Consider the following 27210-nt stretch of genomic DNA (forward strand, 5'->3'; position numbering starts at 1 on the left):
TTCTGGTCTTACATTTAGATCTTTAATCCATTTTGAGTTTATTTTTGTGTATGGTGTTAGAAAGTGTTCTGCTGCTGCTGCTAAGTCGCTTCAGTCGTGTCTGACTCTGTGTGACCCCATAGAAGCAGCCCACCAGTCTCCCCCATCCCTGGGATTCTCCAGGCAAGAATACTGGAGTGGGGTGCCATTTCCTTCTCCAATGCATGAAAGTAAAAAGTGAAAGTGAAGTTGCTCAGTTGTGTCCGACTCTTAGCAACCCCATGGACTGCAGCCCACCAGGCTCCTCCGTCCATGGGATTTTCCAGGCAAGACTACTGGAGTGGGGTGCCATTGCCTTCTCCGAGAAAGTGTTCTAGTTTCGTTCTTTTACAAGTGGTTGACCAATTTTTCCAGCACCACTTGTTAAAGAGATTGTCTTTTCTCCATTGTATATTCTTGCCTCCTTTGTCAAAGATAAGGTGTCCATAGGTGTGTGGATTTATCTCTGGGCTTTCTATTTTGTTCCATTGACCTATATTTCTCTCTTTGTGCCAGTACCATACTGTCTTGATGACTGTGGCTTTGTAGTAAAGCCTGGTTGATTCCTCCAGTTCCATTCTTCTTTCTCAAGATTGCTTTGGCTATTAGAGGTTTCTTGTATTTCCATACACATTGTGAAATTATTTGTTCTAATTCTCTGAAAAATACCGTTGGTAGGTTGATAGGGATTGCATTGAATCTATAGATTTCTTTGGGTAGTATACTCATTTTCACTATATTGATTCTTCTGATCCATGAATACGGTATATTTCTCCATCTATTTGTGTCATCTTTGATTTCTTTCACCAGTGTTTTATAGTTTTCTATATATAGGTCTTTTGTTTCTTTAGGTAGATATATTCCCAAGTATTTTATTCTTTTCGTTGCAATGGTGAATGGAATTGTTTCCTTAATTTCTCTTTCTGTTTTCTCATTGTTAGTGTGTAGGAATGCAAGTGATTTGTGTGTGTTAATTTTATATCCTGAAACTTTACTATATTCATTGATTATCTCTAGTAATTTTCTGGTGGAGTCTTTAGGGTTTTCTATGCAGAGGGTTATGTCATCTGCCAACAGTGAGGGTTTTACTTTTTCTTTTCCAATCTGGATTCCTTTTATTTCTTTTTCTGTTCCGATTGCTGTGGCCAAAACTTCCAAAACTATGTAGAATAGTAGTGGTAAGAGTGGGCACCTTTGTCTTGTCCCTGACTTTAGGGGTAATGCTTTCAATTTTTCACCATTGAGGATAATGTTTGCTGTGGGTTTGTCATATATAGCTTTTATTATCGGAGAAGGCAATGGCAATCCACTCCAGTACTCTTTCCTGGAAAATCCCATGGATGGAGGAGCCTGGTGGGCTGCAGTCCATGGGGCCGCTAAGAGTCGGACATGACTGAGCAACTTCACTTTCACTTTTCACTTTCACGCATTGGAGAAGGAAATGGCAACCCACTCCAGTGTTCTTGCCTGGAGAATATATTGAGATATGTTCCTTCTATTCCTGCTTTCTGGAGGGTTTTTTATCATAAATGGATGTTGAATTTTGTCAAAGGCTTTCTCTGCATCTATTGAGATAATCATATGGCTTTTATTTTTCAATTTGTTAATGTGGTGTATTACGTTGATTGATTTGTGGATACTGAAGAATTCTTGCATCCCTGTGATAAAGCCCACTTGGTCATGATGTATGATCTTTTTAATATGTTGTTGGATTCTGTTTGCTAGAATTTTGTCAAGGATTTTTGCATCTATGTTCATCAGTGATATTGGCCTGTAGTTTTCTTTTTTTGTGGCATCTTTGTCAGGTTTTGGTATTAGGGTGATGGTGGCCTCATAGAATGAGTTTAGTTTACCTTCCTCTGTAATTTTCTGGAAGAATTTGAGTAGGATAGGTGTTAGCTCTTCTCTAAATTTTTGGTGGAATTCAGCTGTGAAGCCGTCTGGTCCTGGGCTTTTGTTTCCTGGAAGATTTCTGATTACAGTTTCAATTTCCGTGCTTGTGATGGGTCTGTTAAGATTTTCTATTTCTTCCTGGTTCAGTTTTGGAAAGTTGTACTTTTCTAAGAATTTGTCCATTTCTTCCAAGTTGTCCATTTTATTTGCATATAGTTGCTGATAATAGTCTCTTATGATCCTTTGTATTTGTGTGTTGTCTGTTGTGATCTCTCCATTTTCATTTCTAATTTTGTTGATTTGATTTTCTCCCTTTTTTTCTTGATGAGTCTGGCTAATGGCTTGTCAATTTTATTTATTCTCTCAAAGAACCAGCTTTTGGCTTGGTTGATTTTTGGTATGGTCTCTTTTGTTTCTTTTGTATTTATTTCTGCCCTAATTTTTAAGATTTCTTTCCTTCCTGGAGTTCTTCATTTCTTCCTTTTCTAGTTGCTTTAGGTGTAGAGTTAGGTTATTTATTTGACTTTTCGCTTGTTTTTGAAGTAAGCCTGTATTGCTATGAACCTTCCCATTAGCACTGCTTTTACAGTGTCCCATAGGTTTTGGTTGTTGTGTTTTCATTTTCATTCATTTCTATGCATATTTTTATTTCTTTTTTTATTTTTTATGTTATTTGTCAGTTATTCAGCAGCGTGTTGTTCAGCCTCCATACGTTGGAATTTTTAATAGTTTTTCTCCTGTACTTGAGATCTAATCTTACTGCATTGTGGTCAGAAAAGATGCTTGGAATGATTTCAATTTTTTTTAAATTTACCAAGGCTAGGTTTGTGGCCCAGGATATGATCTATCCTGGAGAAGGTTCCATGTGCACTTGAGAAAAAGCTGAAATTCATTGTTTTGGGGTGAAATGTCCTATAGATCTCAATTAGGTCTAACTGGTCTATTGTATCATTTAAAGTTTGTGTTTCCTTGTTAATTTTCTGTTTAGTTGATCTACCCATAGGTGTGAGTGGGGTATTGAAGTCTCCCACTATTATTGTGTTATTGTTAATTTCCCCTTTCATACTTGTTAGCATTTGTCTTACATATTGTGGTGCTCCTATGTTGGGTGAATATATATTTATAATTGTTTTATCTTCTTCTTGGATTGATCCTTTGATCGTTATGTAGTATCCATCTTTGTCTCTTTTCACAGCCTTTGTTTTAAAGTCTATTTTATCTGACATGAGTATTGCTACTCCTGCTTTCTTTTGGTCTCCATTTGCATGGAATATCTTTTTCCAGCCCTTCACTTTCAGTCTGTATGTGTCCCTTGTTTCGAGGTGGGTCTCTTGTAGACAACATATATAGGAGTCTTATTTTTGTATCCATTCAGCCAGTCTTTGTCTTTTGGTTGGGGCCGTCAACCCATTTACATTTAAGGTAATTATTGATAAGTATGATCCCGTTGCCATTTACTTTATTGTTTTGGGTTTGAGTTTATACACCCTTTCTGTGTTTCCTGTCTAGAGAAGATCCTTTAGGATTTGTTGGAGAGCCAATGTGGTGGTGCTGAATTCTCTCAGCTTTTGCTTCTCTGTAAAGCTTTTGATTTCTCCTTCATATTTGAATGAGATCCTTGCTGGGTACAGTAATCTGGGCTGTAGGTTATTTTCTTTCATCCTGCCATTCCCTTCTGGCCTGAAGAATTTCTATTGAAAGATCAGCTGTTATCCTTATGGGAATTCCCTTGTGTGTTATTTGTTGTTTTTCCCTTGCTACTTTTAATATTTGTTCTTTGTGTTTGATCTTTGTTAATTTGATTAATATGTGTCTTGGGGCATTTCGCCTTGGGTTTATCCTATTTGGGACTCTCTGGGTTTCTTGGACTTGGGTGATTATTTCCTTCCCCATTTTAGGGAAGTTTTCAACTATTATCTCCTCAGGTATTTTCTCATGGTCTTTCTTTTTGTCTTCTTCTTTTGGGACTCCTATGATTTGAAGGTTGGGGTGCTTGATATTGTCCCAGAGGTTCTGAGGTTGTCCTAATTTCCTTTAATTCTTTTTTTCTTTTTTCCTGTTTCATTTATTTCTACCATTCTATCTTATACCTCACTTATCCTATCTTCTGCCTCCCTTATTCTACTGTTGGTTCCCTCCAGAGTGTTTTTGATCTCATTTATTGCATTACTCATTATATATTGACTCTTTTTTATTTCTTCTAGGTCCTTGTTAAACCTTTCTTGCATCTTCTCGATCCTTGTCTCCAGGCTATTTATCTGTAACTCCAATTTGTTTTCAAGATTTGGGATCATTTTCATTATTATTATTTGGAATTCTTTATCAGGTAGATTCCCTATCTCTTCCTCTTTTGTTTGGTTTGGTGGTCATTATCCTGTTCCTTTACCTGCTGTGTATTTCTCTGCCTTTGCATCTTGTTTACATTGCTGTGTTTGGGGTGGCCTTTCTGTATTTTGGAAGTTTGTGGTTCTTCTTTATTGTGGAGGTTCCTCACTTTGGGTGGGGTTGGACAGTTGGTTTGTCAAGGTTTCCTGGTTAGGGAAGCTTGTGTTGGTGTTCTGGTGGGTGGAGCTGGATTTCTCTCTAGAGTGCAATGAAGTGTCCAGTAATGAGTTTTGAGATGTCAGTGGGTTTGGTGTGACTTTGTGCAGCCTGTATATTGAAACTCAGGGCTATGTTCCTGTGTTGCTGGAGAATTTGTATGGTATGTCTTGCTCTGGAATTTGTTGGCCCTTGGGTGGTGCTTGGTTTCAGTGTAGGTATGGAGGCATTTCATGAGCTCCTATCAATTAATGTTCCCTGGATTCAGTTCTCTGGTGTTCTCAGGATTTGGACTTAAGCCTCCTGCCTCTGGTTTTCAGTCTTATTCTTACAGCAGCCTCAAGATTTCTCCATCTCTACAGCACCGATGATAAAACATCTAGGTTAGTGATGAAAAGTTTCTCCACAGTGAGGGACACTTAGAGAGGTACACAGAGTTACATGGAGAAGAGAAGAGGGAAGAGGGAGATAGAGGTGAGCAGGAGAAGAAGAGGGGGAATCAAAAGAGGAAAGAGCAGGCTAGCCAGTAATCACTTCCCTATGTGCTCTCCACAGTCTGGATCCCTCAGAGATGTCCATGGAGTTACACAGAGAAGAGAAGAGGGAGGAAGGAAACAGAGGTGTCCAGGAGGATAAAAGGGGGAATCAAAAGGAGAGAGATAGATCCAGCCAGTAATCAGTTCCCTAAGTGTTCTCCACAGCCTGGAACACATAAAGAGATTGACAGAGTTGGGTAGAGAAGAAAAGGGGAGGAGGGAGATGGAGACCTGGTGGAGAAAAAGGAGAGTCAAAAAGGGGAGAGAGCAATCAGGCCAGTGATCTTGCTCCCAAGTAAAAATGGGTACTGAAGATTGGGTTCTTAAAGGTACAAAGTTGATAACAAATACCAAAAAGAAAGATTAAAAATCTAGAGTAGAGGTTAGATTCTCAAAAATACAATATTAAAAAAAGAAAAAGAAAACAAAGTCACAAAAATTATAATATATATATATATATATATATGAATTTTGCTTTAAAAATAGGGTCTTTTTTTTGCAAGGTAATAGCAGGTTATAAAAATAAAAATTAAAGGAGTAATAAGGGACTTAAAATTAAAAAATTTTTTCTTTTAATTTTAAAAATGATAACAGTAAAAATATATCTAGGACTTTCTCTGGAGCTGTTGTGGACAGTGTGGGGTCAGTTCATTTTCAGATAGTTCCTTGGTCCAGGTTATACTTCTCAAGGTCTATAGGCCCCTTCCTATGTAGCTGGTGCTAACTACAGGGTTTTAATCTATTGTACCTGTCACTTCCAAAGTGGTTCCCTCTGTTTATTTTAGCTTCTTCTGTTTGCTGGTCTCTTCAGTGTCTAATTTCTGCCCTGACACAAGGGGGGCAGTGGTGGTCACTTTTTTTTAGGCTCACTTGTTCAGTCGTGCTGTTGGGAGGGAGGAACACTGCAAACAAACATCACTGGCGTGTGTGGGGAGTGCTCACAGTGTTTCAGCCACACTGGGTTTGCCTCGTCCCCCTGCCCCCCTCCCTCCCCCCCATCCACCCCGGTTCATGGCATGTGTGCTTTCCCAGTCTACACTGCTCAGGCTCTAGTTGCTCTGCTGGGAACTGTCTGATGCGGGTCCTGTGTTGCATGCATTCCCCAGGTCTAAGCCGCTCAGGTTCAGGTTCTCGGGTACTCCACACAGGTGCAGACTTGGTTGGGCCTGTGTTTTGTGCCTGTACCAGATCCGAGCAGCTCAGGTGACCAGGTGCTTTGCGAGTGCAGTTACCCCCAGTTGAAGGCTGCAACTTATCGCCTCCCCCATCCCAGCCGCTTGGTTTTCTGGGTGTACAATGGGCGGGCCTTCTTATGTGTGCCGTGTGTCTCTTCTGGGGAGCTGATCTCTGGCTGCGACCCTCCCAGCAGATGTTGACCATCCAGAACCCCAAGAAGTCTTGGTTAGCAACGAAGTCTGCTTGCAGTTTGGTATAGAATGCCTCTCTCCAGTGGGGGATAGGCCGGTCCACAGCCAGCTAGCTCTGCTTAGTCCTTTGTTCTGTGAGCGAGCCTGGCAGTGTCTTAGGTTAGGGCTTTTCACAGGAAAGCTATCCCACAGTCTGGGTTGCTACCACAAGCTAGTTTCCTCAGATTGCCCTCGGGGCATTCAGGCTAGATCCTTACCCTAAGCAATGCAGCCTGCACCTCCCTGTCCAGCCCCTGCTTGCTAGTGGGTGATGCAAGCGTCTGGGCTGCTGCTCTGCTGGGAGTTGCTGTTAGGCATGTAATCTGTGGGTTTTAATTATTTACTTATTTTTCCTCCCGGTTATTTTGCCCTCTGAGATTCCAAGGCTCACCACAGACCCGCTGAAGAGAGTGTTTCCTGGTGTTTGGAAACTTCTCTCTTTTTAAAGACTCCCTTCCCAAGACAGATCTCTGTCCCTACCTCTTTTGTCTCTTTTTATCTTTTATATTTTGTCGTACCTCCTTTCAAAGACAATGGGCTGCCTTTCTGGGTGCCTGATGTCCTCTGCCAGCATTCAGAAGTTGTTCTGTGGAATTTGCTCAGTGTTCAAATGTTCTTTCGATGAATTTATGGGGGAGAAAGTGGTGTCCCCGTCCTATTCCTCCACCATCTTCCAAATATTTTTTATTGAACTGTATTTGACATATAACATTATTACTTGATACATTTATATACTCTACTATAATTGACATTGTAACAACAATTAAGATCTCTATGTTGTTACATATTTATTATTTCTTTCTGGTGATTAGAATTATTAAGTTCTAGTCTCTTAGCAAGTTTGAAAGTGAAAAGAAAGTGAAAGTGTTAGTCTCTCAGTCATGTCTAACTCTTTGTGACCCTTTGGACTCCTCTGTCCATGGAATTGTCCAGGCAATAATACTGAAGTGGGTACCCATTTCCTTCTCCAGGGGGTCTTTCTGACCCAGGGATTGAGCCTGGGTCTCCTGCATTGCAGGCAGATTCTTTACTGTCTGAGCCACCAGGAAAGCCAGGCAAGTTTAATGCTTACAATACAATATTGTTGTTGGTATTCACTATATTGTGCATTAGATGTCTAAGGCTTGTTTGCTACTTGTTGCAATTTTACCCTTAAACAACATTTGTTCTAATATAAATATTTCTGAGGGCATTCTTCACCATAGATGAGAGACTGTCTTGCTAATAAGGGAAAAATAATAATAGCAAGTATGTATGCATGCTCAGTCATGTCTGACTCTTTGCAATCCCATGGGCTGTAGCCCTCCAGATTCCTCTGTCTATGGAATTTTCCAAGCAAGAATTTTGGAGTGGGTTGCCATTTCCTCCTCCAGGGGATCTTCCTGACCCAGGGATCGAACTCTTGTCTTCTCCATCTCCTGCCTTCGCAGGGGGACTCTACCATGGAGCCACCTGGTAAGCACAATAGCAAGTATATCTGTTTGTAATGTATTAATAATGTAAAATACATTACTTTATTTAATCATCACAATATTGTGAAATAGTTATGGGAAACATAATTATCTCAATTTTATACATGAGAGGAAAGAAAGAAGAAGAGGAATCAGTAGAAATTACGAAGAATATCCACTCATCCATTTACACATCTTATGCATCTATTCATTCAACAACTACTAGTGAATAACCACCTGTGCCTATCTCTGGGAGTATATAGCAACAGACCAAATCTTTACAAAACCTATAACTTTATGAAAGTGACTGACAATTGATTTAATAACAATAAAATAATGTAAGTGCTGTGATATGGATCTCTGAGATCAAAGAACAGGTAGCCCTGCTTTAAAAGTTGCAAAAGACCTCCTTAAATAATTTGCATTTTAGCAGATGTATAAAGGATGAGGAGTTAGCTTGATAAAAGGGAAGTAGGATTGAGTACTCTTGTGGGACAGAATATCACGTCCCAAGAAACAGAATTAAGTGAAGACAAATTGCACTTATCAAGGAACCAAGAAAAAAAATTTTTGGCATGATTGTGTAAAATGTAAGCTGAGAAAGAGATAAGGCTAGAGAGTTAGATAAAGAACCAAAGTCATATCAGACCTTGTAATTTATTTTAAGGACAATGATAAGACAAAAATTAGGGCAGCATTAAAAACTAGGATAGTAAAATATTTTGAAGAGATAGTTTTAGGAATATAGTCAATCACAATAGCCCTACAAAGGAGTCAAAGAGTAAGAGGCCATTTGAGATATTATAGATGATGGAAACATTTCAGTTTGATGGTAGAGGTGTAACAAAAGCCCTATGTATGATTAAATGACAAGTAAATAGAGGCAAAGGGTATATATATGGTTTTAAAAGTTCATTCCTCTCTTACTAGAGTTGATAGAAGGGTCAAAGGAAGTTTTTTCAAGATAGAAAATTTTAAATATGTTTGAAGACATAGGGGAAAGACTGTATATAAAGGTAGAACTTAAAGATATCATGAACTCATTAAAGATTAAGGAAGTAGTAATATACAGCATGGTGACTACAGTTAATAATATTGTATTCCATATTTGAAAGTTGCTAAGAGAGTGGGCCTTCAAAGTTCTCATCACAGAAAAATGTTATGTTAAGTAGACTTCTTTTGGTAATCATTTTGTACTATATACAAATATCAAATCATTATGTTGTAGGCCTGAAATGAATATAATGTTATATGTATATTATATCTTAATTTTTAAAAATTAAGGAAGTAAGATATACAAGAAGAGTTATAATGAAATGCTTAGCTAAGCAAGAAGGCTCAGAAAAAAGATCTGTGTGCATATTTTTACAGCCCAAGTACCAAAGCCAATCCTACTCTTTGCCCTTCCCTGGCTAGTTAACCTAATAATAACATCCCTGGAAAGTTTTGTCTTTTTATCACTTGGTCTGTCTGTAGTGGGACACTTTTCTGTTGGAAATTCACTTACTTGCATCTTTGAGATGATGTTAAGATAATATAAGACTTGCTAAGTCACATATCCTTAGCATATGGAAAGATAACATCAAAAATAAATTTTGGCTAATGGCTAATTTTCCATTCTCATGATAAGAGGAAGTGCTCATATGCAATAAATGGGTATGGAAAGGTCTCCAGAATTTGAAGTAAGATGAGTCAGATCATTTTCATCATCACTTCAGCAACCAAAATGGAAAGTTGTCAGATCATCATCTTCTACTAGGACATCATCAACCTTTCATCAAAAAGTAGAGGCTTCTTACAAGCACTGGCAAGAAAATGAAGCCACTTAATACTCCTTTCCCATGCCACCAACCTAACAAAAATGGGGTAATGGGGCTTTTCTTAGACATTTCAAGGGATTTGCTGTTCAGTCGCTAAGTTGGGTCTAACTCTTTGCAATCCCATGAACTGCAGCAAGCCAGGCTTCCCTGTCCTTCACTATCTCCCAGAGTTAGGTTAAACTCATGTCCATTGAATTTGTGATGCCATCCAACCATCTCATCCTCTGTTGTCCCCTTCTCCTCTAGCCCTCAATCAATCCTCCCTAGCATCAGGATCTTTTCCAAAGAGTTGCCTCTTTGTATCTGGCACAAAAGTATTGGAGCTTCAGTATCAGTCCTTCCAGTGAATATTAAGGATTTATTTCCTTTAGGATTGACTGGTTGGATCTTCTTCTGTCCAAAGGACTCTCAAGAGTCTTCTCCAACACCACAGTTTGAAAAGTATCAATTCTTCAGTGCTCAACCTTTTTTATGGCCCAATTCTCACATCCATAACATGACTACTGTAAAATCCATAGCTTTAACTATATGGACCTTTGTTGGCAAAGTGATGTCTGCTTTTTAATATACTGTCTAGGTTTGTCATAGTTTTTCTTCCAAGGAGCAAGCATCTTTTAATTTCATGGCTGCAGTCACTGTCAGCAGTGATTTTGGAGCCCAAGAAAAGAAAAGCTGTCACTGCTTTCCACTTTTCCCTCTTCTATTTGCCATGAAATGATGGGACCAGATGCCATGATCTTAGTTTTTAGAATGTTGAGTTTTAAGCCAGTGTGTTCACTCTCCTCTTTCACTTTCATCAAGAGGCTCTTTAGTCCCTCTTCACTTTCTTCCATTAGGGTAGTATCATCTGCATTTCTGAGGTTTATATTGCTCCCAGCAATCTTGATTCCAGATTGTGATTCATCCAGCCTGGCATTTCACATGATGTACTCTGCATGTAAGTTAAATAAGCAGGGTGACAATATACAGCCTTGTTGTACTCCTTTCCCAATTTTGAACAAGTCTGTAGTTCCATGTCCAGTTCTAACTATTGCTTCTTGCCCTGAATACAGGTTTCAATATATGGCAGAACCAATACAATATTGTAAAATTTAAAAATAAAATAAAATTAAAAAAAAAAGAAGCAGGTAAGAAGGCCTGGTATTCCCATCTCTTTAAGAAGTTTTCACAGTTTGTTGTGATCCACATAGTCAAAGGCTTTAGCATAGTGAATAAAGCAGAAGTGGATTTTTTTTTTAATTCCCTTGCTTTTTTATGATCCAACTAGTGGTGGTTTAGTTGCTAAGTTGTGTTGGACTCTTGAGACCCCATGGACTGTAGCCTGCCATGTTCCTCTGTCCATGGGATTCTCCAGGCAAGAATACTGGAGTGGGTTGCCATTTCCTTCTCCAGGGGATCTTCCCGACCCAGGATCAGACCTGAGTCTCCTGCATTGCAGGCAGATTCTTTACCAACTGAGCTACAAGGGAAGCCCATGATCCAACAAATGTTGGTGATTTGATCTCTGGTTCCTCTGCCTTTTTATATCCAGCTGAACCTATGGAAGTTCTCTGTTTATGTACTGCTGAAGACCACCTTGAATGATTTTGAGCATATCTTGCTAGTATGTGAAATGAGTGAAAATGTACAATAAGTTGAACATTCTTTGGCATTGCCTTTCTTTGGGATTAAAATGAAAATGGACATTTTCCAGTCCTGTGGTCATTGCTGAGTTTTCCAAATTTGCTGGCATATTGGCTGCAGCACTTTCACAGCAGCATCTTTTAGGATTTGAAATAGTTCAGCTGGGATTCCATTACCTCCCAAATCTTTGTTAAGAGTAATGCTTCCTAAGGCCCACTTGAACTCACACTCCAGGATGTCTGGCTCTAGGTGAATGGCCACACCATCATTGTTATCCAGGTTATTAAGATCTTTTTTGTCCAGTTCTTCTGTGTATTCTTGCCACCAATACTTTATCTCTTCTGCTTCTGTTAAGTCCTTGCCATTTCTGTCCTTTATGGTGCCCATCTTTGCATGAAATATTCCCTTGGTATCTGATTTTCTTGAAGTGATTTCTAGTTTTTCCCATTCTATTGTTTTCCTCCATTTCTTTGTATTGTTCACTTAAGAAATCTTTCTTATTTCTCCTTGCTTATCTCCTAAACTGCATTTAATTTGGTATATATTTCCCTTTCTTCTTTGCATTTCACTTCTATTTGTAAGGCTCCTCCAACAACCTCTTTGCCTTCTTACATTTCTTTTTGGGGGGGATGGTTTTGGTCATCACCTCCTGTACAGTATTACAATGTTCAGTGTTACAATGTTCAAGGAATTATGGAGTCAGATACCCTGAAAGATGCTGTCTCAAAGTATTTCAGGACCTCCTATATCTTTAGGTATAGATTCTTCTAGTCCTGCAATGGATAAGTAGAGATTAAATCTGTGCCTTTAGCAGGCCACAAAAAAAGATATTGGGAAGAAAACTAGTTGTAGATACCGCAAATCTGGGCAGTAGACCTCATCCAGAAACTTCATTCAATACTCTAAATATCCTCAATATTCTCAAGCACTGGGCCAAGACCAACAGTGTGAAATTTAACAGGTACCGAGATTAATTCCTCAGAGTAGGGATTAATAGGTACAAACTACAATGTATAAGATAAATAAGCTTTAAGAATATTTTATACAGCCCAGGGAACATAGCCAAAATTTTCTAATAACTCTAAGTGGAGTAATATGTAAAAATATTGAATTAGTATGTTGTACAGCTGAAACTTATATAATATTATGAATCAACTATACTTAAACTTTTTTGAGAAAGATTAATTCTTTCATCTAGGTTAAATACTGTGAGTGCACATGAAAAAAAGCAGATATGAAGATCTGGGTTTTTTTAACTGACTGTGACTTTAAGATGAGCCAGCACAGCTAATAACGACATCTAATGCCACTTTAGGCATGATTAAGGAGAAGAGTGTTTTCACTGAGAGTAAATTATATCTTTTTACTTTTTACAGATCAACCCCAATTCTGAAGTGCTTTATTCCAGCATAAGGATAACTACTCAACTGTGAGCAAGTAGAGGCATCCATGATCAGATTTACATACAAATTTACAATGTGCAAGTCTTTGTCACACACTATAAAACTGAGTTTGATCCCCATAATCATCCTATGAGATAAATATTGTTTTACCAGTCTTAATAAATTACAGTGCTGAAATTGGCATTAAGTGCCTTGATCAAGGTAGCATGGTTACTAAGTGGTAGAGCCAGGTCATTGACTCCTAGACCTCCATTCTTTCATCTGTATCATCCTATAACAAACCGTGATGTTTGACTGAGGGAGACAAGACTTGGTTTTTCTTGTTAATACTCTTCAAACATTGGAAGCTATTGAGAAAACTATTATACTATATTTTTTTAAAAAAATTTTAATGAAGTATAGTTGATTTAAAATGTTGTATTAGTTTTAGGTGTACAGTAAAGTCAGTTCAGTCAGTTCAGTCACTAAGTCATGTCCAACTCCTTGCGACTCCATGGACTGCAGCATGCCAGGCTTCCCTGTCCATCACCAACTCCCGGAGCTTGCTCAAACTCATGTCCATTGAGTCAGTGATGCCATCCAACCAACTCATCCTCTGTTGTTCCCTTCTCCTCCTGCCTTCAGTCTTTCCCAGCATCAGGGTCTTTTCCAATGAGTCAGTTCTTTGCATCAGATGGCAAAAGTATTGGAATTTCAGCTTCAGCATCAGTCTTTCTAATGAATATTCAGGATTGAGATATCCTTTGGGATTGACTGGTTGGATCTCCTTGCAGTCCAAGGGACTCTCAAGAGTCTTCTCCAACACCACAGTTCAAAAACATCAATTCTTCAGTGCTCAGCTTTCATTATGGTCCAACTCTCACATCCATACATGACTACTGAGAAAACCATAGCTTTGACTAGATGGACCTTTGTTGGCAAAGCAATGTCTCTGCTGTTTAATATGCCATCTAGGTTGGTCATAGTTTTTCTTCCAAGGAGCAAGCATCTTTTAATATCATGGCTGCAGTCACCATCTGCAGTGATTTTGGAGCCCAAGAAAATAGTCTGTCACTGTGTCCATTGTTTCCCCATCTATTTGCATTGAATTGATGGGACCAGATGCCATAATCTTCATCTTTTGAATGTTGAGTTTTAAGCCAACTTTTTCACTCTCCTCTTTCACTTTCATCAAGAGGCTCTTTAGTTCCTCCTTACTTTCTGCCATTAGAATGGTGTCATCTGCATATCTGAGGGTATTGATATTTCAAAGTATAGCAAAGTAATTCAGATATAGATAGATATATAGATATATATAAAAGAATATAGGTAATAATTATATATACATATATTTTTCATTATAGGTTATTATAAGATATTGAGTATCATTTCCTGTGCTATATAGTAGGTCCTTGTGGGTTATCTTTTTTAAAATTTTTTATTGGGGTATAGTTGATTTACAATGCTGTGTTATTTTCAGGTGTACAGCCAAGTGAATCAGATATACATAAACATACATCTACTCTTTTTTCTAGATTCTTTTCCCATATAGACCACTACAGAGTATTGAGTAGATTCCCCCGTGCAGTATGCTGCTGCTGCTGCTGCTGCTGCTGCTAAGTCACTTCAGTCGTGTCCGACTCTGTGCAACCCCATAGACGGCAGCCCACCAGGCTCCGCCATCCCTGGCAGTATAGCAGGTTCTTATTAGTCATCTTCTTTATATATAGCAGTGTGTATATGTTAATCCCAAACTTCTAATTCATCACTCCTCTACCCACTTTCCCCTTTGGTAACCTTAGTTTGTTTTCAAAGTCTGTGAGCCTGTTTTGTAAATAAGTTCATTTGTATCATTTTTTTCAGATTCCACATATGAGATATCATATTATACTTGTTGCCTGATTTCACATAGCATGATAATCTCTAGGTCCATCCATGCAGATTTAGTCTTGAATGAGACGGCAGGTAGATGTTAAGAGAACCGAGTGTTAGCAAAGCCTAGGTGACTATTACTGAAGGAGTAGAAAGCTGACGGAGAATTTAAGACAAAGCTAATAGAGCTAAAAGGAGTCAGTAGAATAAATTGAATTTCCTAATAAATCTTGAATTATTCATAGCCTTCAGTGAAAATTCCTGAACAAGAGTTTGTGCAAATGTTTCCTTTACTCTCATTTTTTTAAATAAACCTCTATTTTTATTATGAAAGCAGAAGTGGAAAAATGAGAAGGAGGATGCATTAACAATGACTCTGGAAAAGGAACCACTGATATGCCATCTGCCTAAAACTGTAGTATCACATCCGCAAAGCCTTTTATGGGACATCCCAATCATTCCAAATCCATGAGAATAATGACAGAGCGTGAAGGATGACAGGCTAACCTTTTCTAGGATAACATTTGGATCTAGTGGTGCTATATCCATCCACACTCTTCAAATACTTTCTAATTCTTCAAAATATGTAAAATACCAAGTCAGTATGCCCTCTCTACCTATCTCCAAACAGGCAATCAGAAACTTGGCTTCTAATTTCAGTTCTGCTGGGTACTTTTTGACTGGCCTTGGGCAAGCTTGCACTCAGGTTTACGTTAGTGTGACTCTTCAGGCCTGTGGCGCCTCATGTAGAATTTATGAGCATATACTATGTAAAATGGATTAAGAGTACATGCCTGTTTAGCATCAGATAGACCTGATTTTCAGCAGTTCCCTGCCACTTAGAAGTCCCTCTAACTTCAGTCCCTTCATATGCTAAGTTTATAGATATGAAAATGCATGTGATATAATTATGTAAATTACCAGTGAAGGGGGGCTTCCCTGGTGGCTCAGACAGTAAAGAATCTGCCTGCAATGCAGGAGACCTGGCTTCAATCCCTGGGTTGGGAAGATCCCCTGGAGGAGGGCAGGGCCATCCACTCCTGTATTCTTGGCCTGGAGAATCCCCATGCACAGAGGCTGGCAGAAAACAGTCCATGGGGTCACAAAGAGTTGGACATGACTGAGTGTCTAAGCACACACACCAGTGAAGTAGGTCACTGGTCATAATCTCTATATTTTGGAGAAGGCAGATTTCAAAAAACTTCAAACAAAGTTAGATGGAATGTAATGGAGTACAATTGGAAGGAGGACAGGGAGTGGATCAGGAAAGATGGGAAGCTATGGAAAAGATCTTGATACTGCAGTAGCATATCACTCAGATGAGTAAAGAAAGAAAGGCATATAGATGGATGGATGTGACTATACAAATAGTCTTTCTAATGGGCTCAGACCTAAAATTGTATGAATAAAAGATGAGAGATGGGGCACATAACCAAGACAGTTTAGCTTATTTTTGACCATGCCATGAGACCTGTGGGATCGTAGGTCCCCAAAAAGGGATCAAACACAGGCCCATGGCAGTGAAAGCACTTAATCCTAACCACTGAACAAGCAGGGAATCCCCCCCCCACACCCTTTTTTTTTTTTTTTAAGACAATTTTAAAACAGTGGCCTAAACCTCCCAGAATAGAGTCAGGAAATCTGTAGCCTGGAATGAGCTAAAGTATATGGGAAAAAAAGAAAAAAAATCTGAAACAAGAAAAAGACTGTGCTTTGGGGTTTTGTTTGTTTAAAGAAGACTAAGAAGGCAACTGTAAGAGCCTGATTTGGGGGGGGATAAAAGTGTCATGATGAATTTTATGGGAGAAACCTGAGTTTCTTAGGACCTCTTATGGAACACTTTTACCAAACATTGAGCCTTTCATAGTAAAGGAGATATAACCTCATCTATGGAGATTTTGACAGTCCAGTAAGAAAATAGGCATGCAAATAAATAAATTTAAAGTGTAAATATATTTTTATTTATGTAAAAAAATAAAATAAATGCAAAATATACTAAAATAACTATATTAATAGAGGTGAGTACAAAACCCAGGTGAAATATAAACCAAAAAAATCAAAATCTGCCTGGCTAGAGGAAGATTCCCAGAAAGAATGGCATTTAGACTGAGGCATCTCAGTCAACGAAATGCTGTACAAACTGAAGAAGATAACACAGATGTAAGATAATAATGTAGTCAAACTTCCTGTCATTCTGAATGAGTTTAGCCTCATTGACCCTGGTGAAGCCTTTCAGTTTGCTAAAAAACATTTACTAAGGTTTCATAGTACCTGGCAAATTTTAGAGAACCAGAGAAATTCCAGAAGACTGAAAACTGATAAATAGTATTTAGATTTTCAGTTTTCAGAGGAAAGATTCAATGGCAGACAGTGTTGTGGATTATTTGAAAGAACAGGCTGTGAATTTAGACTGCTAAGAGAATTCTGGCTGTATTCCTTACCTTGGTTAAGATTGTGTGACCTTAACCAATCTATCGAGCAACTCTGTCCTTCAGTTTCCTCATCTATAAACTGTGAGACAAAGAGGTTATACTCAAAGAAATAGTAGTGAGCATTACAGGGAAAATGGTTGGAAGAATACCTAGCAGATGGTAAGTTCTCCATATTAGGAGCTGTTTTATAATAATACAAACTAGACCAAACTGGTAGGCCTTAGTCATAGCAAAGATTCCAAAGTAGAATGCTTAAAAGACTCAACATTGGAAAAGAAGTGGTGATATTTTCAGAAGTGGGTTAGGAAGTGGTGTTGCGAAAGCTGGACAGCTACATGTAAACCAATGAAGTTGGAACACACCATCACACCATACACAAAAATAAGCTCAAAACGGCTTTAAGACTTAAGTATAAGAGATGACACTATAAAACTCCTAGAAGAGAAGATAGAACATTCTCTGACATAATTCATAGCAATATTTTCTTGGATCAACCTTCCAAGGAAATAGAAATAAAAGCTAAACTAAATAAATGGGACCTAGTCAAACTTTTGCATAGCAAAATAAGCCATAAACAAAATGAAAAGACAACCTATGGTCTGGGAGAAAATGTTTGCAAACCATGTGAATGACAAGGGCTTAATTTCCAAAATATACACACAGCTCATACAACTCAATAACAATTAAAAAAAAAAACAATCATAAAGTAGGCAGAAGACCTAAATAGGCATTTTTCCAAAGAAGACATTTGTATGGCTGATAAGCACATGAAAACATGCTCAGCATCACTAATTATTAGAGAAATGCAAATCAAAACTACAATGAGGTATCACCTCACACCAGTCAAAATGGCCATCATTAAAAAGTCCACAAATAACAAATGTTGGAGAGGGTGTAGAGAAAAGAGAACCCTTCTAGGCTGATGTTGGGAATGTAAATTGGAACAGCTACTCTGAAAAACAGTATGGAGGTTCCTTAAAAAGCTAGGGTTGCCATATGACCCAGCAATCCCTCTCCTGGGCATATAACTGGGAAAAACTCGAATTTGAAAAGCTACATGCACCCAGTGCTCACTGCAGCAATATTTACAATGGTCAAAATATGAAAACAACTTAAACTTCCATCAACAGATGAAAGAATAAAGATGTGGTATATAAATACAATGGACTACTACTCATCCGTAAAAAAGAAATAATGCTATTTGCAGAACCATATACGGACCTAGAGATTATCCTACTAAATGAAGTAAGTCAGAAAGAGACACATACCAACCATATCACTTACATGGGGAATCTAAAATATGATACAAATGGACTTATTTACAAAACAAATAGACTCAAATAGAAAACAAACTTACAGTTACCAAAGGGGAAAGTAGGGGAGGAATAAATTAGTGGTTTGGGATTAGTGGATACAAACTGCTATATATATATATATATATATATATATATAAAATAGATAAACAACAAGGTCCTACTGTATAGCAAAGGAAACTATATTCAATATCCTGTAATGAACCATAATGGAAAAAATATTAAAAAGGATATATAATCACTATTCTATACACAAAGAACTAACACAAAGCTGTAAATCAACTATGCTTCAATTAAAAAAATATTCTTAAAGTATTTCTTCAAAATCATTTAGTGAGGTAAAAAAACCAGCCTTCAAAACTAATTCAATTGATCTATATTTCTGTCTTTGTGCCAGTACCATACTGTCTTGATAACTGTGGCTTTGTAGTAGAGCCTGAAGTCAGGTAGGTTGATTCCTCCAGTTCCATTCTTCTTTCTCAAGATAGCTTTGGCTATTTGAGGTTTTTTGTATTTCCATACAAATTGTGAAATTATTTGTTCTAGCTCTGTGAAGAATACTGTTGGTAGCTTGATAGGGATTGCATTGAATCTATAAATTGCTTTGGGTAGTATACTCATTTTCACTATATTGATTCTTCCAATCCATGAACATGGTATATTTTTCCATCTATTAGTGTCCTCTTTGATTTCTTTCACCAGTGCTTTATAGTTTTCTATATATAGGTCTTTAGGGAGGGAGGAGGGGCGAAGGTTCAGGATGGGGAACACATGTATACCTGTGGCGGATTCATTTTGATATTTGGCAAAACTAATACAATTTTGTGAAGTTTAAAAATAAAATAAAATTTAAAAAAAAGAAAAAAAAACTAGTTCAAGTATCTGCTTCACTGGGACCTCTTTGCCTTTCACAATCCCTAAGCAATATAGTACTGGATATATATTTGTTATTTTAGTGTGTTTATAAGTATGTATATGTAGTTATTAAAGTATATGCATAGTATATACAGACACATTGTATATTATAGTATTATATAGTATATATATGCTGTTACAGTATTTGTATAATACTGTATTGATTTTCCCTAATCTACTATAACCTCCTTGAAAATAGGAATATACTTTTCTTGTTTCCCCAGTGTCTCACATAATTCCTCCTCCATGAGTATACCAAAGCCTTCTGTGTGTATCTCCTTTCCTGGTAATTGGTAAAGTTCTTTAATCAACACTTAGTTGTGGATTAAAGGATTAGTCCTTTAATCAACACATGCCTAATCAGAACATCTATCAGTATCCCTGTCTGCATTTTCCCACCTTTTTTTACAAAGATGGCAAAATTCCTTGGTAAAATCTGTGTCCTAGGTCTACAAAGTCCCTTTCCCTTGTCAGAAAAACACATATCCCAAAACAGGAAATGTGTGGGGATCCTAAGGAACATATTATCAGTGAACCCACCCTGGTCCCAAAATACCACCACTTCTTTTTCAGTATTGAGTCTTTTAAGCATTCTACTTTGGAATCTTTGATGTGACCAAGGCCTACCAGTTTGGTCTAGTTTGTATTATTATAAAACAGCTCCTAATATGGAGAACTTACCATCTGCTAGGTATTCTTCCAACCATTTTCCCTGTAATGCTCACTACTATTTCTTTGAGTATAACCTCTTTGTCTCACAGTTTATAGATGAGGAAACTGAAGGACAGAGTTGCTCGATAGATTGGTTAAGGTCACACAATCTTAACCAAGGTAAGGAATACAGCCAGAATTCTCTTAGCAGTCTAAATTCACAGCCTGTTCTTTCAAATAATCCACAACACTGTCTGCCATTGAATCTTTCCTCTGAAAACTGAAAATCTAAATACTATTTATCAATTTTCAGTCTTCTGGAATTTCTCTGGTTCTCTAAAATTTGCCAGGTACTATGAAACCTTAGTAAATGTTTTTTAGCAAACTGAAAGGCTTCACCAGGGTCAATGAGGCTAAACTCATTCAGAATGACAGGAAGTTTGACTACATTATTATCTTACATCTGTGTTATCTTCTTCAGTTTGTACAGCATTTCGTTGACTGAGATGCCTCAGTCTAAATGCCATTCTTTCTGGGAATCTTCCTCTAGCCAGGCAGATTTTGATTTTTTTGGTTTATATTTCACCTGGGTTTTGTACTCACCTCTATTAATATAATTATTTTAGTATATTTTATGTTTATTTTATTTTTTACATAAATAGAAAGCCTCCAGCTTTGTTCTTTTCCTTCGGGATTGCTTTGGCAATTCTAGGTCTTTTATGTGTTGTTTACTCAGTTGTGTCCGACCTGCAACCCCGTGGACTGTAGCCCACCAGGCTCTTCTCCATGGGATTCTCCAGGCAAGAATACGCAAGAGGATTGCCATTCTTCAGGGGATCTTCCTGACCCAGGAATTGAACCTGGGTCTCCTGCATTGCAGGCAGATTCTTTGCCATCTGAGGCACCAGGGAAAATCAGGGAAGGGTCTTTTATAGTTTCATGTAAATTTTAGGTTATTTGTTCTGGTTCTGTGAAAAATGTCATGGGTAATTTGATAGGGATCACATTAAATCTGTAGGTTGTTTGAGTAGTATTAATTCTTTCAATCCAAGAATATGGGATATCTTTCCATTTCTTTGAGTCATCTTTAATTATCAGTGTTTTATAGTTCTCAGTGTATATGTCTTTTACCTCCTTGGTCAGGTTTATTCCTAGGTTTTTAAATATAATTTTAAGAGGGATTTTTTTTTTTACTTTCCCTTTCTGATATCTCATTGTTACTGTAAAGAAATGCAAAGATTTCTGTGTGCTAATCTTATGTCCTGTTACCTTACTGAATTTGTTATTTTTAGTTCTAGTACTTTTTGTGCAGAGCCTTTAGTGTTTTCCATATACAGTATCTTATTATCTGCATATAATAACAATTTTACCTCTTCCCTTCTAAGTTGCATACATTTCTTGTCTGATTGCTGTGGTTAGGACTTCCAATATTATGTTTAATAGAAGAGCATCCTTCTCTTAATTGAGCATCCTTCTCTTGCTCCAGATTTTAGTTAGGAAGCTTGAAACACTTTGTTATTTAAACTGCCAAAATTTCAAGACACATTTGATTATACTAATGAAAAAATTCTGTCCATTTATTGCTAAACAAAACTGTTTAAAATACTGAGACAGTTGTTTCAGTTAGCACTAAAATCATCTTTACAACCATGTCTTCTTATTCAAGCTCCCTATTTTATTACTATTGCTTCTTTGTCTGAGCTCCTCCCCTCTCTGATGCTGCTGTCACTTACAGACCACTCCTCACCTGGGCTATCTCAGTAGCCTTTTAGGTGGTCTTGCTCTGCCTCTCCAACACATCCTTCACCATGGTACCTGAGCTACCATCTCTGAAAAAGGTCCCATCAAGCCAAAAACTTCTAAAACAAACAAACAAACAAACAAACAAAAAGCCCATAAATAGTAAAGCAAAGATTCCTTGAACTAACACTATAGCTGTTTGGGATTTGATTTCCTTTGCATTCCGTGTCAGTTCCCAACTCATATCTCCATCTATCACCTTCACTGAGCAGGGACTCACACATGCTCTCTTCCACACACCATGACTTTACTTACACTTTGTCTCTGCTTAGAGACCTTCAACCCTTTCATCATATGAGAATTCAAATATTTCCCCCTTCTCTGATTTGGCTAGAATGTGTTATCCCTTATGCTTATTCATAGCACTTGTTTCATTGTATTGGATAATCTAGAAGAAAAAAAAAAAATTGGCTAGGATTTGGATAATCTAGATTCTAATTCCTGAATATCTTCTTAACTTCACTGTGTCTGTTTTCCAATTGCAAATGACAGGGCACTGATCATCTTTGTATAAGATACCTTTTAGCTCTATAACTCCTCAGAACTATAGATTTGTGATTTGAATCCATCTATCTTCTACTAGGTGTAGTTTCTTAAATCACAATGTCTTATAAATCTTCACATTGATTGTAGCACCTGACTGCATTTTGTACCTAAAAAACCTTGATGTATATTAGTGGAATAAATGAGTGAATTAGTGAATGAATGATTAGATGTTTATATAATACAAATTGAGTCAATATTTTGTTAGTAATTTAAATAAGATGTATTTAAATGAAGTATACTCTCCATTTGACGATGTTTATAGAGAAGCTCTAAGATCACAGCCTTGTCTAACTCAATGAAACTATGAGCCATGTCGTGTAGAGCCACCTAAGATGAATGGATCATGGTGGAGATTTTTGACAAAATGTGGTCCATTGGAGAAGGGAATGGCAAACCACTTCAGTATTCTTGCCTTGAGAACCCCATGAACAGTATGAAAAGACAAAAAGATAGGACACTGAAAGATGAACTCCCCAAGTCGGTAGGTGCCCAATATGCTATGGGAGAATAGTGGAGAAATAACTCCACAAAGAATGAAAATACAGAGCCAAAGCAAAAATAACACCCAGTTGAGGGTGTGACTGGTGATGGAAGTAGAGTACGATACTGTAAAGAGCAATATTGCATAGGAATCTGGAATGTTAGGTCCATGAATCAAGGCAAATTAGAAGTGGTCAAACAGGAAATGGCAAGAGTCAATATCAACATTTTAGGAATCAGGAACTAAAATGGACTGGAATAGGTGAATTTAACTCAGATGACCATTATATCTATCACTGTGGGAAGGAATCCCTTAGAACAAATGGAGTAGCCATCATAGCCAACGAAAGAGTCCAAAATGCAGTACTTGGATGCATTCTCAAAAATGGCAGAATGATCTCTGTTCATTTCCAAGGCAAACCATTCAATAGCACAGTAATCCAAGTCTATGAGCTGACCAGTAATGCTGAAGAAGCTGAAGTTGAACGGTTCTATGAAGACCTACAAGACCTTTTAGAACTACCACCCAAAAAAGATGTCCTTTGCATTATAGGGGACTGGAATGCATAAGTAGGAAGTCAAGAAACACCTAGAGTAACAGGCAAATTTGGCCTTGGAATACGGAATGAAGCAGGGCAAAGATTAGTAGAGTTTTTCCAAGAGAACATACTGGTCATAGCAAACACTCTCTTCTAACAACAGAAGAATCTACACATGGACATCACCAGTTGGTCAACACTGAAATCAGCTTGATTATATTCTTTGCAGCCAAAAATGGAGAAGCTCTACACAGTCAGCAAAAACAAGACCAGGAGTTGACTGTGGCTCAGATCATGAACTCCTTATTGCAAAATTCAGACTTAAATTGATGGAAGTAGGGAAAACCACTAGACCATTCAGGTATGACCAAAATCAAATCCCTTACAATTATACAGTGGCAGTGACAAATAGATTCAAGGGATTAGATCTGATAGACAGAGTGCCTGAAGAACTATGGACAGAGGTTCGTGACATTATACAGGAGGCAGTGATCAAGACCATCCCAAGAAAAAGAAATGCAAAGAGGCAAATATTTGTCTGAGGAGGCCTTACAAATAGCTAAGAAAAGAAGAGAAACAAAAGGCAAAGGAGAAAAGGAAAGATATACCCATTTGAATGCAGAGTTCCAAAGAATAGCAAGGAGACAGGACATGGAAGCAACCTAGATGTCCATCAGCAGATGAATGGATAAGAAAGCTATGGTACATATACACAATGGAGTATTACTCAGCCATTAAAAAGAATACATTTGAATCAGTTCTAATGAGGTGGATGAAACTGGAGCCTATTATACAGAGTGAAGTAAGCCAGAAAGAAAAACACCAATACAGTATACTAACGCATATATATGGAATTTAGAAAGATGGTAACAATAACCCTGTGTATGAGACAGCAAAAGAGACACTGATGTATAGAACAGTCTTATGGACTCTGTGGGAGAAGGAGAGGGTGGGAAGATTTGGGAGAATGGCATCGAAACATGTAAAATATCATGTATGAAACAAGTTGCCAGTCCAGGTTCAACGCACGATACTGGATGCTTGGGGCTGGTGCACAGGAACGACCCAGAGGGATGGTATGGGGAGGGAGGAGGGAGGAGGGTCCAGGATGGGGAACACATGTATACCTGTGGCAGATTCATTTTGATATTTGGCAAAACTAATACAATTATGTAAAGTTTAAAAATAAAATAAAATTAAAAATAAAATAAAATAAAATGAATGCACAGAACAAATTTAAAAAAAAAAGAAAGCCTTCCTCAGTGATCAATGCAAAGACATAGAGGAAAACAATGGAATAGGAAAAACTAGAGATCACTTCAAGAAAATTAGAGATACCAAGGGAACATTTCATGCAAAGATGGGCACAATAAAGGACAGAAGTGGTATGGACCTAACAGAAGCAGAAGATATTAAGAAGAGGTGGCAAGAATACACAGAAGAACCATACAAAAAAGGCCTTCATGGCCCAGGTAACCATGATGATGTGATCACTCACCTAGAGCCAGACATCCTGAAATGCAGAGTCAAGTTGGCCTTAGGAAACATCACTACGAACAAAGTTAGTGAAATGATGGAATTCCAGTTGAACTATTTCAAATCCTAAAAGATGCTGCGGAGAAAGTGCTGCACTCAATATGCCAGCAAATCTGGAAAACATGGCAGTGGCACAGGCCGGAAAAGGTCAGTTTTCATTCCAATCCCAAAGAAAGGCAATGCCAAAGGATGCTCAAACTACCACACAATTGCACTCATCTCACACGCTAGCAAAGTAATGCTCAAAATTCTCCAAGCCAGCTTCAACAGTATGTGAACCATGAACTTCAAGATGTTCAAGCTAGATTTATTTTTTTTTAATTTTATTTTATTTTTAAACTTTACATAATTGTATTAGTTATGCCAAGTATCAAAATGAATCCACCACAGGTATACATGTGTTCCCCATCCTGGACCCTCCTCCCTCCTCCCTCCCCATACCATCCCTCTGGGTCGTCCCAGTGCACTAGCCCCAAGCATCCATTATCGTGCATCGAACCTTGACTGGCAACTCGTTTCATACATGATATTTTACATGTTTCGATGCCATTCTCCCAAATCTTCCCACCCTCTCCCTCTCCCACAGAGTCCATAAGACTGTTCTATACATCAGTGTCTCTTTTGCTGTCTCATACACAGGGTTATTGTTATGGTAATCTTTCTAAATTCCATATATATGTGTTAGTATACTGTATTGGTGTTTTTCTTTCTGGCTTACTTCACTCTGTATAATAGGCTCCAGTTTCATCCACCTCAATAGAACTGATTCAAATGTATTCTTTTTAATGGCTGAGTAATACTCCATTGTGTATATGTACCATCGCTTTCTTATCCATTCATCTGCTGATGGACATCTAGGTTGCTTCCATGTCCTGGCTATTATAAACAGTTAGAAAAGACAGAGGAAACAGAAGTTAAATTGCCAACATCCACTGGATCATCAAAAAAGCAAGAGTTCCAGAAAAACACATACTTCTGCTTTATTGACTATGCAAAAGCCTTTGACTGTGTGGATCACAATAAACTGTGGAAAATTCTGAAAGAGATGGGAATACCAGACCACCTTCCCTGCCTCCTGAGACACCTGTATGCAGGTCAGGAAGTGACAGTTAGAACTGGACATGAAACAACAGACTGGTTCCAAATCGAGAAAGGAGTGCGTCAAGGCTGTATATTGTCACCCTGCTTATTTAACTTATATGCAGAGTATATCATGAGAAACGCTGGGCTGGATGAAGCACAAACTGGAATCAAGATTGCTGGGAGAAATATCAAGAACCTCTGATCTGCAGATGATACCACACTTATGGCACAAACTGAAGAAGAACTAAAGAGCCTCTTGACAAAAGTGAAAAGGGGAGAGTGAAAAAGTTGGCTTAAAACTCAACATTCAGGAAACTAAGATCATGGCATCTGGTTCCTTCACTTTATGGCAAATAGATGGGGAAACAGTGTCAGACTTTATTTTGGGGGGCTCCAAAATCACTGCAGATGGTTACTGCAGACATGAAATTAAAAGACATTTGCTCCTTGGAAGAAAATTATGACCAACCTAGACAGCATATTCAAAAGCAGAGACATTACTTTGCCAACAAAGGTCCGTCTAGTCAAGGCTATGTTTTTTCCAGTAGTCATGTATGGATGTGAGAGTTGGACTATAAAGAAAGCTGAACACCAAAAAATTGATGCTTTTGAAATCTGTGGTTGGAGAAGACTCTTAAAAGTCCCTTGGACTGCAAGGAATTCCAATCAGTATATCTTAAAGGAAATCAGTCCTGAAGATTCATTGGAAGGACTGATGCTGAAGCTGAAACTCCAATACTTTGGCCACGTGATGCAAACTGACTTATTTAGAAAAGACCCTGATACTGAGAAAGATATAAGGTGGGAGAAGAAGGGGACAATAGAGGATAAGATGGTAGGATTGCATCACCAACTCAATGGACATGAGTTTGAGTAAACCCCAGGTCTTGGTATGGACAGGGAGGCCTGGCATGCTGCAGTTCATGGGGTCACAAAGACTTAAACATGACTGAACGGCTGAACTGAAGAGTCATTTTTGGAGAAGATATACATTACTTTTTCTAATACATATATTTAATAAACGCCAAAGCACAAGCTTACCTTTAAAGATGTGGTGAAAGCATTACTATGGTAAAGGAAGCTAATGTGCCCCAGGGTATTGTTTCTTAGGGAAATAGGATAATGAAATGACTTTCATGATAGTGGTATGTGATAGTAGCCAACTTTCATGGAGCACTTGTTATATATGTACTTAGAATTTTGCATGGCTTATTTTACTTAAGTTTTTAAAAATGGAGAAGAATGGATATTAGATTATTTTGAGAGGTTGTTTGCAACATATATATCTTTTATCTTGCTAATCATTCTAACCAAGAGCTAGGTACCATCTTTTTTGTTCATTCATGTCAATATTTGTTGAGTTCTTTTAATGT

At 37.9% G+C, this 27210-nt stretch overlaps 1 long non-coding RNA gene across 3 annotated transcripts in view; it reads left to right on the forward strand.

Annotated features, from left to right (window-relative positions):
* Nucleotides 1-27210, forward strand: part of LOC129653031 (uncharacterized) — a 438049-nt gene that overhangs the window by 404874 nt on the left and 5965 nt on the right. Inside the window, exon 5 of one of the 3 annotated variants that reach the window (XR_008714905.1) lies at nt 12665-12833. The exons of 1 other annotated variant lie outside the window; for it this stretch is intronic. This is a non-coding gene — a long non-coding RNA (uncharacterized LOC129653031). Of the gene's footprint in view, nt 1-7695; nt 7794-12664; nt 12834-27210 lie in introns of those variants that run through there. One more of the 3 variants, XR_008714912.1, reaches the window with a different exon arrangement.

This window comes from Bubalus kerabau, chromosome 5 (assembly GCF_029407905.1).
Source record: "Bubalus kerabau isolate K-KA32 ecotype Philippines breed swamp buffalo chromosome 5, PCC_UOA_SB_1v2, whole genome shotgun sequence".
NCBI classification, from domain to species: Eukaryota; Metazoa; Chordata; class Mammalia; order Artiodactyla; family Bovidae; genus Bubalus; species Bubalus kerabau.